Source organism: Rhincodon typus, chromosome 1 (assembly GCF_021869965.1).
Source record: "Rhincodon typus isolate 14 chromosome 1, sRhiTyp1.1, whole genome shotgun sequence".
NCBI lineage: Eukaryota > Metazoa > Chordata > Chondrichthyes > Orectolobiformes > Rhincodontidae > Rhincodon > Rhincodon typus.
This window is the reverse complement of record NC_063332.1, coordinates 175,739-189,003: the sequence shown is the minus strand read 5'-3', so window position 1 is coordinate 189,003 and position 13,265 is coordinate 175,739.

Below are 13,265 nucleotides of genomic sequence, written 5' to 3'. Positions count from 1 at the left end.
CCTGCATCCACACTGTAGGGATTCTATGATTAATGAAAATTGGTGTTTATTGATCAGTAAAGACATAGTGGGCTGAATGTTCTCTTTCTATGCTATATGACTATTTTTGCCTCCTTGAGCCTGATCCACCATTTAAGAATCAAGATTCATTGTTCTGTTCAAACCCAACATCATCCACTGGCCATGTTTATTCGCTCATGGAATGCGCTGAATACTTCAGCCTTATCTTTTCCACTGATGTGCTGGACTCTTCCACCAATGAGGATGGGGATATTTGTGGAGCCTCTTCCTCCTGTGAATTGTTGAATTGTCCACCACCATTCACAACTGAATGTGGTAGGATTGCAGAGCTTAGATCTGACCCGTTGGTTGTGGGAGCACTTAGCTCTGTCTATCACTTGCTGCTTTTGCTGTTGGTGTGCAAGTAGTCCTGTTTGGTAGCTTCACCAGGTTGACACCTCATCTTCAGGTATGCCTGATGCTGCTCCTGGCATGCCCTCTGCACTCTTGATTGAACCAGGGTTGATCCCTGGCTTGATGGTAATGGTTGAGTGGGGGATATGCCAGGCTGTGAGGTTGCAGACTGTGCTGGAGTAGAATTCTGCTGCTGTTGATGGCCCACAGCACCTCATGGATGCCCATTCTTGAGTTGTTAGATCTGTTCGAAGTCTGTCCCATTTAGCATAGTGATAGTGCCACTCAACACAATGGAATGGTTCTGAATGGGGATGACTCTGTGGTAGACACACTGACCCACATTGTCAAGAACAGATGCTTTTAGGACAGGTCAATGGGTAACAACAAAGTCTAACCTGTTCCCTCACCACCTGCCATAGAAACAAAAGACACATGAGCAGGATTCGGCCATTCAGCCCATCAAGCCTGCTCCACCATTCAATGAGATCATGGCTGATCTCATAATCCTCAACTGTACCTTTCTGCCCTTTTCCTCACAAGACCAATTCCCTTCATGAGTAAAAGTTTGTCTGTCTCATTTAAAAAAAAACTCTTGAATTTGTATTGGCTTAGTTTGTTATATTTTATCTTCATTTATTTTTGGAATAAGCATTTGTTCTGTTGTTGATGCAAAATCTGCAGCAATGCGCACATTTTGTCGAAATAAAAATGAAATAATGTATGCTCTATCAAGCCACATTTCAGTACGGGATCAGACTTATGCAGGAATATCATTCATTGGAGTAATAACACTCCATGCTGAAGAGTCTCAGCTGCACCTGCTGGTATGGTCCATTTAACACAGAGCTGAATTCTGATCAGTGTGATCCCTTGTGATATTATCAGTATCAGGCTTCATACTGAGATGTAACCATCTTCCTCTAGTATCGCTGTTACTACGTGGGATTTGTAAGAAGATTCCCTGGATCCCAGGTCTCTGCAAGCACCTGCTCAGGACTCAGGTAAAGAACCTGACAATTTCTTCTCAGGTTTTTACACAATCTAGTGAAATTTGGATTTAAGTAATGAATGTTTCAATCTGTAAGGTGTTACCTTGGCAGGATCACCTACTGTGTATCTGTACTGGAATGTGTTTATTCAGCAGGGTAACGGTCACTCATTGTGTAACTGTACTGGGATGTGTTTATTCAGCAGAGTAAGGGACACTGACTGTGTATCTATGCTGAGATGTTTATTCAGCAGGATGAGGGTCTCTAACTGTGTAACTGTGCTGGGATGTGCTTGTTCAGCAGCGTGAATGTTACAAGCAATGTTTTCCCTCTATCTGTCTCCCTGTCTTTTCTGCAGTGCTCTAATTGTGTTCAGTAATCGAACTTATGTCATTGAACCTGTTGTGGGGGACGCAAATGGTCGTCATTTGTTATACAGAGCTGAAGATCTCCTGCCAGTACCGAGTATCTGTGGAGTCAGAGCTCCATCCCCTAAGTTAACCCTGACTGATCATCTCCAACGCTCTCAGAGGGTGAGTAATGAGCACTGTAACTAACTGACTGACAGAAAGAAAGGAGTCCCATTGAAATTACAACCTTCAAGCACATTCTTCAGCTCTATCAGCTCATGGAAGATTCATTTACTCAGCATGTTCCTCTTTTCTTTCTAACTCCCCAGCTCCTGTCAAAAGTCGATCTTGATGGAGTTTGTGTTTTAAACACTCACTCCGGAAATGAATCCATGGCTTCGCTAATTTTTCTGTGATGCAATCTCCTGTTATAAAGCTCTTCCACTGAATTGTTTCCCTTTGACCTCTCGTTCTAGACAGTCAGTGACTAGGAACTATCTGTTTTTATCCATCTGTCCCATCTGTTGTTCAGTTTATACAAAGCTGAACCTTTCTAGAATTCTGTCTGCAATTCAGTCATTAAGTCTATTTCTGGGTCACTACACAGCAGAGAAGATGTTCAGGTCCTTGAGAAGGTGCGGACATGGTTGACCAGGATGCTCCCAGTCATGAGGGTATTTGGTGACAGGGTAACTTTGGAAACTCTAGGTTGTTGTCCTCGGAGGAAACAAAATTGAGGGGAAAATTTGATTAAGGAGGACAAACATTATGACATGCCTAAATCAGGAAGACAAAGGAAAGCAGTTCCCATTGTCTGATGGCAGAGGACTGATGGATTCTTCTGTTCCTTTCACAGTGAGTGTTCAGATTGAAATGCAGTTCACTTTGCCCTCTTTCCACTTTGGACTATCAGCAAGGCAGTGGGTCAATGTATCTGGAACAAATCACCAAGGGGGCTGTTGTATTTCATCATTCAGATCAGATCAGTGTCCAAAACAGAGGCAGAGCCCAGGACAGGGCAACAAGTTAGGGTGGCAGGGTGGCTCAGTGGTTAGCACTGCTGCATCACAGCACCAGAGATCTGGGTTCAATTCCACCCTTGGGTGACTCTGTGTGGAGTTTGCACATTCTTCCTGTACCTGCCTGGGTTTCCTCCCATACTCCAAAGATGTGCAGGGTAGGTGGATTGCCCATGCTAAATTGCCATAGTGCCCAGGGATGTTTGGGTTAGACATGGAAAAACGCAGGGGTAGGGGAATGGGTCTGAGTGGGATGTTCTTCAGAGGGGCAGTGTGAACGTGTTGGGCCAAATGGCCTGCTTCCACACTGTAGGAATTCTATCATTATAAAAGTCAGGCCTAATTACTGGGCCTTGGATGTAGCTGGTAGGGCTCATGGAGGGAAGAGAGTTCCTGGCTGATATGATTTTAACCTCATCTCTGTATGCCTGCATAACCTCTGATAATCTTTTGCCCTCTTGCTCATCAAGAATCTATTTTACCTCTGCCTTCAAAATATTTAAAGACTTCGCTTCCATTGCATTTTGAGGAGGAGAATTCCGAAGACTTGCAACTCTCTGAGAGAAAAAAATGTTTCCTCGTCTCTGTCTTAAATGGGCAAACCCTAATTTTTAAACTATAACCCTCATTCTAGATTCTCCCACAAGAGGAAACATCCTATCCACATCCACCCAGTCAAATCCCCTCACACACTAGGATACACAGATCCCGCTGCATCTCAGTTATACAATACTCACCATTTAGATAATAGGCTTCTTTTTCATTCTTTCTGCCAAAATAGACAATTTCACACTTTCCCATACCATGGTCCAAATACCACATCTTTGCCCACTCACTTAACCAATCTCTATCCCCTGTTCGATCCTTTTGTCCTTTGCACAATTCCGACCTCTCTTTCCTATGTATCTTTGTGTCATCAGCAAATTCAGCTCCATACCTTTAATCCCTTCATCCAAATTATTTCTATAAATTATAAAGAGTTGAGGCCCCAGCACCAACCTCTGTGACACCCCACTCGTGACATCCTTCCAGCCTAAAAAAGACCGACTTATTCCTACTTTTTACATTCTGACAACAAACCAAACTCATAATCATGTCAATAGGTCACACTGGCCTACGTTACCCCACACTGTGAGCTTTTGTTTTCTGCAATAACGCAAGACAAGGGAGTGCTCAATGAATGGCAGGACACTGGGCAGTTCAGAGGAACAGAGGGATCTTGGAGATAGCAAGAACTGCAGATGCTGGAGTCAGAGTCAATACAGTGTGGAGCTGGAGGAACACAGCAAACCAGGCAGAGAGGAACAGGAAAGTTGACGTTTCGGGTCGGTACCCTTTTTCAGAAATGGGGAGGGGGAAATGAGCTGGGAAATAAATAGAGAGAGGAGGGTTGGGACTGGGGAAGGTAGATGGGATGATGACGGGTGAGTGCAGGTGGGGATTGGTCAGTCAAAAGGGTTGGGCGGATAGGTGGGAGAGAAGATGGACAGGTTGTGTCAGGTCAAGGAGGCAATGGCTTAGTGGTATTATTCCAGACAGTTAATCCACAGACCCCAAAAACATTCTGGGGACCCGGGTTCGAATCCCATCACGGCAGATAGTGGAATTTGAATTCAATAAATATCTGGAATAAAGAATCTAATAATGACTGTGAATCCATTGTCGATTGTTGAAAGACACATCCGGTTCACTAATGTCCTTTAGGGAAGGAAACTGCCATCCTTACCCGGTCTGGCCTACATGTGACTCCAGACCCACAGCAATGTGGTTGACTTTTAACTATAGTCTGGGCAATCAGGGATGGGCAATAAATGCTGCCTAGCCAGCAATGCCCTCAGCCTGTGAATGAATAAAAAAAAAGATAGGGATGAGAGGGAGGGTTAGACATGGGATGAGGCTGGGGGTGGGGAGATTTTAAAACTGGTAACTTCCATGTTCAGGCCATCGGGCTGTAGGCTCCTGAGAAGGAATATGAGGTGCTGCTCTTCCAATTTCCGGGTAGTGTTATTGTGACACTGGAGGAGGCTCAGGATGGACATGTCACCCAGAAAGTGGTAGGGGGAGTTAAAATGATTGGCGACGGGAAGGTGTTGTCGTTTGTCACATACAGAGCGCAGATGTTCTACAAAACAGTCTCCGAGTCTGCACTTGGTCTCACCAATGTAGAGGAGGCCACATCGGGTGCAGCAGATTCAGCAGACCGAAGTTGACGGAAGTGCAGTGAACAACTGTCTAATGTGGAAGGAGTATTTTGTGCCTTGAAGGGAGGTGATGGGGGAGGTGTAGGGACAGGTGTAGCGGTTTCAGGGAAAGACGCTGGGGTGGGTGGGGTTAGTGGGGAGTGTGGAGCGGATGAAGGAGTCGCAGAGAGAGCGGTCCCTACATAACGTAGCTAGGGGTGGGGATGAAAATATATCTTTGGTTGTGGTTTCGGATTATAGGTGGCGGAAGTGGCGGAGAATGATACATTGGATGTGGACGTTGGTAGGGTGATATGTGAGGACAAGAGGGATTCTGTCTTTATTTTTGTTGGGGGGAGGGAATGCGAGGGCAAAAGTGCAGGAAACGCAAGAGATGTGGTTGAAGGCATTTTCGATCACCGGAGCGGGGAGGTTACGGTCCTTGAAATAGGAGGACATTTGGGATGTGCAGGAATGGAATGCCCCATCTTGGGAGCAGACACGGCGGAGACGGAGGAATTGGGAGTAGGAGATTGCATTCTTGCAGGAAGGTGGATGAGAGGAGTAGCTTGCAGGAAAATGGTAGCACGTTTTGTTATTTGGAGCATAACTTTCCGTGAGGCACCAGATACTAAAACCTTTCAAGAGTGGACAGATTTAGTTAAGGAATATCACAACCCCAAACCTTCTCTAATTCTGAGATGCTATCGGTTTTATCCAGCTGTTACAGAGCCGGGCGAGGGGGGCATTCGTATTGGGATTTTTGACACGGTTTGAGGTGACTGGCAGAGGCATGTGATTTTGGGTTAACCCTGAATGTGATGCTGAGAGATCATTTGGTATGTGGGATTAATGATGTAACCATGCAGAGGCACTGACTGGCTGAAGCCCACCTGGATTTCAAACAGGCACTACAACTGGCTTTATCATTAGAAAATGCAGCAAGTGGAGCTTGCAAGCTACAGGGCATCCCAGTGGAAGTGGATATCCTCACCTGTCTGACTGAGCTTGGAGAACACCACTTCAGCATAGGCAATCACAGAGCCTCATGCAGGGTATTTCCTGAGCAGAGGGACCCCTTGGCCAGCTCACAGCAGAACCCCACAACAAAGCCAAGCCTCGGCCAAGTGGCTGAAACGTTCCTCAGGATCTGGGCCAGCAAGCCATTGTAGTTGCTGCTGGTATGTGGACTGGAGACAGCAAAGGAGCCCTGCAAGGACTGACCTGAGTAAGAGAACTCATAGGCCAGTATCCCGGAGAGTGCACACCCTGGAAAGTCACCCTACATGTGGGTTAGAACAGTTAAATTGTTTAGCAACATTCAAATCAGAAACAATCAAAATAAATTGTTTCAGAGATAGTAGGAACTGCAGATGCTGGAGAATCTGAGATAACAAGGTGTAGAGCTAGATGAACACTGCAGGCCCAGCAGCATCAGAAGAGCAGGAAAGCTGACAAGGAAGAAGGGTTTAGGCCCGAAATGTCAGCTTTCCTGCTCCTCTGATGCTGCTTGGCCTGCTGTGTTCATCCAGCTCTACACCTTGTGATCTCACAATCAAAATAAATGTCTGGTTAAATGGTCACCCAGTTCTAACGGAGATTGATACCATCGCAGCTGTATTAGTGATTGCAGAACCAGTCTTTACAAAAATTCGCTCTGAACTCCAACCCTTAAGTTTGTGCAAGACCTCGGTTAGATTGTACACTGGGGAACTGTTAGAGATTAAAGTTATGAGTTTGGTTCCAGTCTCCTGTGAGAAGCAGTTGGTGCAGTTACCACAGATTGTTGTAAAAGGTTGGGACCAAAGCTTGATAGGATGGAATTGGTTGAGAAAGATTCAACTTGATTGGCTCAATATTTTTCAATTCGAAAATGGCTGCCTGAGTGAATTTCAAATTAAATGCTCGGAAGTTTTTCAGGAAGGTCTGGGGACTATTAAAGGAGCCAAAGACACTTTACATGTTGACCTGGACGCAATTCTGCGATTTTTTAAAGGTCTGCCCAGTGCCACTTACCCTATGGGCAAAAGTAGAGGCAGAAATCAGGAGGCTGAAAAGTGAAGGAATCATCAAACCAGTACAGTTTGCAGAATGGGCAATACCGCTCATAGCAATTGTGAAGCCTTATGGCTCGGTTCGCATTTGTGGGAACTTTAAGCAAATGGTAAACCGCTTCTCACAGCTGGATGAATACCCAGTCCCTAGCATAGAGGACTTATACGCAAAACTGGCTGGGGTAGGCTGTCCTTTACAGAGCTGGACATAAGCCATGCCTACCTACAAATTGCGACTAGATGAGGTGTGCCAGAAGTATGCTACAATTAATAGTCATGAGGGTTTGTATCAATGCATGAGACTGCCACATGAGGTATCATCAGCCTGTTCTTTTTTCTAGAAGATGATGGAGAATATTTTACAATAACTACTCCAGGTATCTCCCCCTCCATCTGGTGTCAATAAAACCTCAGAGTCCGAGATGGATTCATCCTCGATACTGTTACTGCCTAAAGAAGAGCAAGAAACTCTCCTGAGATGCTCTGAGTGCAAGAGATGGGCTGTAGCCCATGTCCAAGTCAGACTCGGAGGAACCAGACCTGCGGTGAAAACATCCCAGGAGAAGGCAAAAGGAAAAGAACAGGCCTACAACCTTGGATATAGAAGGGGAGGGATGTAGTGATTGGAACAAGGGCCAGGTGGATCTCATTAGCTATGATACCCCTGATTGGGGCTGTTACCCTGAGCCAACCAGGGAGCCTTAGCTGACAGATATAAACAGGAGATTCAGAGATTCTCCTGATTCGAGGGACTGGCTCTGAACTGACTGGTCAGAGCCCACATACTCAGCACGTGTAAATAAAGGATGACTTGGTAACAGGATACTGGCCCCTGTGCAGTTATTTCACCTCCCTTTTTGAAAAAAGGTTATATTAGTTATTTTCTAATCTGAAGGAACCTTCACAGAATCTAATGAGTTTTGGAAAATTAAAACCAAGATGTCAACAACTATCTCACTGGTTATTTCGCTTAACACCCTCGAATGAAATCCATCAGGACCTGGGGATTTTGTCACCTCACAGTTCCAACAATTTACTCAGTGCTACTTTCCTGGAAATTGTAATTTGTTAACTCCTCCCTCCTTTTCAATTCTTGATTTACACCTGTTTCCTGGATGTATCCTCTCCAGTGAAGACCGATTCAAAATATCTATTCAGTTTTTCTGCCATCTCTTTATCCTCCATGACTCATTCCACAGCCTCATTTTACATAGAGCATAGAACAGTGTAACACAGGAACGGGGCTTCGGCCTATGATATTGTGCTGAACATGATGCCACGTTAAAATAATTCCTTTCGCATGGTCTCTGTCCATATCCCTCCATTCTTCCTTTATTCATGTGCTTATCTAAAAAGCTCCTTCAATGCCCCTATCGTGTCTGCCTCCATCATCATCTCTGTTCGTACAGTTGAGGCATCGATCACTCTCTGCATTAAAAAAAATGGCTGTCACATCTCCTTTGAACTTTCCCCTTCTTGCCTTAAATGCGTACCCTCTAATATTAGACATTTCAACTTTGGAGAAAATATTCTGTCAACCCTATCTGTGCATCTCATAATTTCATAAACTTCTATCAGGTCCCCCCTCAGCCGGTGCCGCTCCAGAGAAAACAACCTGAGTTTTCCTCCCTTCTCCTTATAGCTCATAATCTCCAATCCAGACAGCATCCTGGTAAAGAAAAACCAAAAGAACTGCAGATGCTGCTGCAAACCTCTTCTGCACCCTTTCCAAAGCCTCCACATCCTTCCTGTAATGTGGCAAACAGAACTGAACGCAATTTTCTAAATGCAGTCTAACCAAAGTCTTATAAAGCTGCAACGTGACATCCTGACTCTTGCACTCAATTCCCTGACCAATAAAGGCAAGCATGCCATATGCCTTCTTTACCAACCTGTCCACTTGCATGGCTACTCTCAGGGAGCTATGGACTTGAAGTCCAAGATCCTTCTGTACATCAATGCTGTTCACAGTCCTGCCATTAACTATACATTTCTATAACATTTAATCTCCCAAAGTGCAACTATAGACTTTTCTATAGACTAACACTTATTTTGTTTTACTCTTTTTTAAAATATCTGAAGGAACTTTTCTGATTTGTTTTCACATTTTTGGCTAACTTCCTCCCATATTCTAATTTTCCCGCCTTATTAATCTTTTAACATTCTTTTGGTATTTTTATATTCTACGCAATTTTCTGACCTGCCACCTATTTGCAGAACTCGGAGTGTATTAGCCATAAGGAGGCTTTTTGATTTGATTTATTATTGTCACATTTACAAAGATACACAGAAAAATAATGTATTGTGTGCAAACCAGACAAATCATATCTTACATAAGTACATCAGTGTAATAGAACAGAATGTAGAATATGGTGTTACAGCTACAGGGAAAGTGCAGAAAAAGATCAACTGTAATATATGAGAGGTCCATTCATAAGTCTGATAACAGTGGGGAAGAAACTGTTCTTGAATCACTTGGATAACACAGTGTGGAGCTGGAGCTGTGTTGTCTATATTCTAATTATCTGTCTTTCCTTTGAGATTGACACTATATTTGACTTTTGATTAGTTAACCACGGATGGAGGGTCCTTCCATTTGAATTTTTGTTACTTGTTCAAATCCATCTTTGCTGCACTTTCTAGAAAATCTCCATAAATGTTTACATTGCATCTCTGTTGAACTATCCCTTAACCTAAATTGCAAGTTCACTTTTATTAGCTTCTTGCAAACTTGCATAATTGCCCTTATTTAAATTCAATGTTCAGTCTCCCAAGGAGTCTTTCACTTTGAGACAGTAATTAATCCTATCTAATTGGTCAAAAACAGGTTTGGTATAGCCTGCTCCCTAGCTAGTGCCATCACATTGTGGTCTAAGAAACTGTCCTGCAAACATTCAGTGAATTCCTCCTCTAGACTACTTTTTCCCACCTGATTTTTTCCAGTCTATATGTCATTTAAAATCCCCATGATGATTGCTGCATCTTTTGACAAGCTGTTATTCCTTGATACCCTGTCCTACATTGTACCTACTGTTAGGGCGCTGTGCACAGCTCCCACAAGTGACCTCTTGCCTTTATTGTGTCTCATCTTTTCTCAGACTGCTTCTATAGCCTTGTTTCCTGAATTGAGGTCATGCAAAGGACGATCTTTTCATATATTCAAGGACTGTATGGCCCAGAGGTTAAGTTAAGAGTCATCCACATTGCTGTGGCTCTGGAGTCACATGTAGACCAGGTGAGGGTGGTAGATCTTCCTTCCCTGAAGGGCATTAGTGAACCAGATTGGTTTTTACAGCAATCCGCAATAATTTCATGGTCACCATCAGACGAGCTTTTTATTCCAGATTTTCCCATGGTGTGATCTCACAGAAATTTGACCAGGACCCTTACCTCCTGGAGTTCTAGATTACCTGTACAGGTAATGTTACCATAATTTTATTACAGAAGGATGCCTGGTGGTGGTTTAACCAGAGGGTCACCATGCCTTAGACAAGGGGTGATGTTGAGAAGACAGGTAGTGATTGGTAGTGATTTCAGCTGGTATGGGAATTGAACCCATCCTGTCATCATCACTCTGCATCTCAAAACAATTTTACAGCCAACTGAGCTAACCGACTAGTCTGGAGACATTACCATCGCTCCTATGGTCTGAGAAACTTTGGGATTCCTGCTTGTGTTTGCTGCCAGTCTTTTCTCATTATCCCTCCTTTGCTTCTCTTATTGGCACCTCCTGTCTGAACATTCAGCATTGCTTTTCAATTATGTTTTTTTGCTGCCACTTGTCACAAACACAATTCTTCTTCTTTAGCTTCATTTCTGTCTCTTTTGTTAAACACTGTTGGACACAGGTTCAATTGAAACATTCAAGAGGGGAATTGGATGATGATTTGGATAGAAATGGTGTGCAGGAATGTGGGAAAAAGGCAGGGGATTGGCACTAGATCGCAACAGGCACAAGCATGATGGGCTGAAAGGCCTCATTCTGTGCTGAAATAATTCCATGATTCTGTGATTCATCCAGGGAATTCTGGATTTGATCCTTCCATGCCCCCCTTTAGGAAATATACCTGAACTGTACATGAAACATCTGCTTTTTCAACCTGGATGTAAAAAACTGGAAATTTGAAACAAACACAGAGAATGCTGCGGAAACTGAACAGTCTGGCAGCGTCTGTGAAGGGAGAAACAGAGTTCGTTCCAACTCAAGTGACCCTCAGAACATCAGCACAGCAGCGAATCCTTGTTAGGCTGGACAACTACTGCTGTATGAATCTCTCCCGATTACAGTCTAGGAACACTTTCCCCTCACTGCCCCTTACACTCCCAGTATCCTAGTCTATATTTAGGTCATTGAAGTCCTGCATCATAACTGCTCCACAATGTTGGCATTTCTCTGTGATGTCCATGCAGATTGATTCCTCTACATCCTCCCAACGAAAAGGTAAAATCACCAGACTGTAGGACTGCTGTATCGTTAAAGAGTGATAACTGAAGGTGTTTTAGCCTGAGATTCACCGTGGCTCAGCTGAGGGGAGAGGTTGAGAAGGAGGGACCTGAATAGTAACCTCAGCTGGAATTTGAATTGAAACCATGCTGTTGATGTCACTGTATATCACAAGCCAATTGAGTTAAATGAGCCCCAAGTCTATGGTTTGTGGATGACACTGAGCAATGTAATTGCACCCTTTTTGTTCCTTAGTCCCACTCCGCCCTTGAACACTCCAAGACCATTCACCCCTCCTTACCTACCTCTTCACTCTTTACTGAGATGAGGAGGAATTTCTTCAGGCAGAAGGTGGTGAACCTATGGAACTCATTGCCACAGAGGACTGTGGAGGCCAAGTCATTACTGAAGACAAGAGATAGGTAGCTTCTTGATTAGTCAGGGAATCAAGGGTTACAGGGAGAAAGCAAGAGAGTGGAATGAGAAACATATCAGCCATGATTGAGTAGCCAAGCAGACTCAATGGGTAGAATGGCCTAATTCTGCTTCTCTATCTTACATCTTATGGTTTTCCTGAACAGTTTATACCCAAGAATATTTGACTTCCAGCCATGCCCTTCCTTCTGTTATCACATCATTTGGGTGAAATGTTCAGGAATGATATTTCCACTTATACCATAGTGAATCTTGCCATTTTGTGCATCCTTTTTGGGATGTGTCACTTTGCCGAGGTAAAGGCTTCAGTTGCCCTGATGGTGTCCATTTGGCTGTGTTACATTGACCCTATTTCTTATCTGAGTGAGATCCGTAAAGCTGTAACATTATGGCTCTTTGCTCATTCTTGCTTGACGCATTGGCGATGAGCAGGGAAGTTTGAAAAGATCCTGGACATTGTTCATTGCTGGCTGCTCTCCAGGTGTTGCTGTGAGGCCTGGCTTGGCCTGCCCTTTGTAATTCGATGGGAAGTTGGATTTCTGTTACATTTTAGCCCAAGGCCCTCTTGTAGAACATTGATTTGATTTGAATTGATTGTCACATGTATTCAAGTACGTAAGTACAGGAGCACAGTGAAAAATGTATAATGTTGCCACAGAAGGTGCCATCTTCAGTACAAGTACCTAGGTACAGAATCTTAAGAACAAGGTAGAAAGAAAGTTAGAAGCTAAATATTGCAGTAATTATCATATAGTATAAAGCATATGAAATAGCGTTAAAAGTTACACATTGCAGACCTTCTTAGCTTTAACTAGTAAATAATAAACAGCGGAAAGTTCAAACATTACAGTCTTGACATGCTTAGTCATGGTGGGACTGCACTTTGAGGAATCACATCAAGAGCAGTAAGCCACACAAACCACACTGGACCGAGAGACTTACACGTACCATCGAAAGGCTACCATGCCGGGCTGACAGTCCACCACGCTGAGGTGAGAGACTGCCTTGCCAGGCAGAAAATTCACCATGCCAGAATGTGAGGCCACCACACCAGATCATGATGTTCCCATGCAAAGGAAAAACAGAAGTTGCTGGAAAAACACAGCAAGTCTGGCAGAATCTGTGAAGAAAAATCAGAGTTAACGTTTCGGGTCTGCTGACCCTTCCTCGCAACTAATTCGTTGTCGCTAACTCACCGTCACTAACTGGCTGCTTTCAACTCCCTGACTGTAACCAGCTCTTCTTTCTCACAGACTCTAACTCACTGTCTCCAATACTGTCTTGAGCTCACTATCTCTAACTCACTTCCTTTAAGTTGCTATGTCTAACTCACTGATTCTAATTCATTAGGGAAAGTGATGGCCTAGTGGTATCACT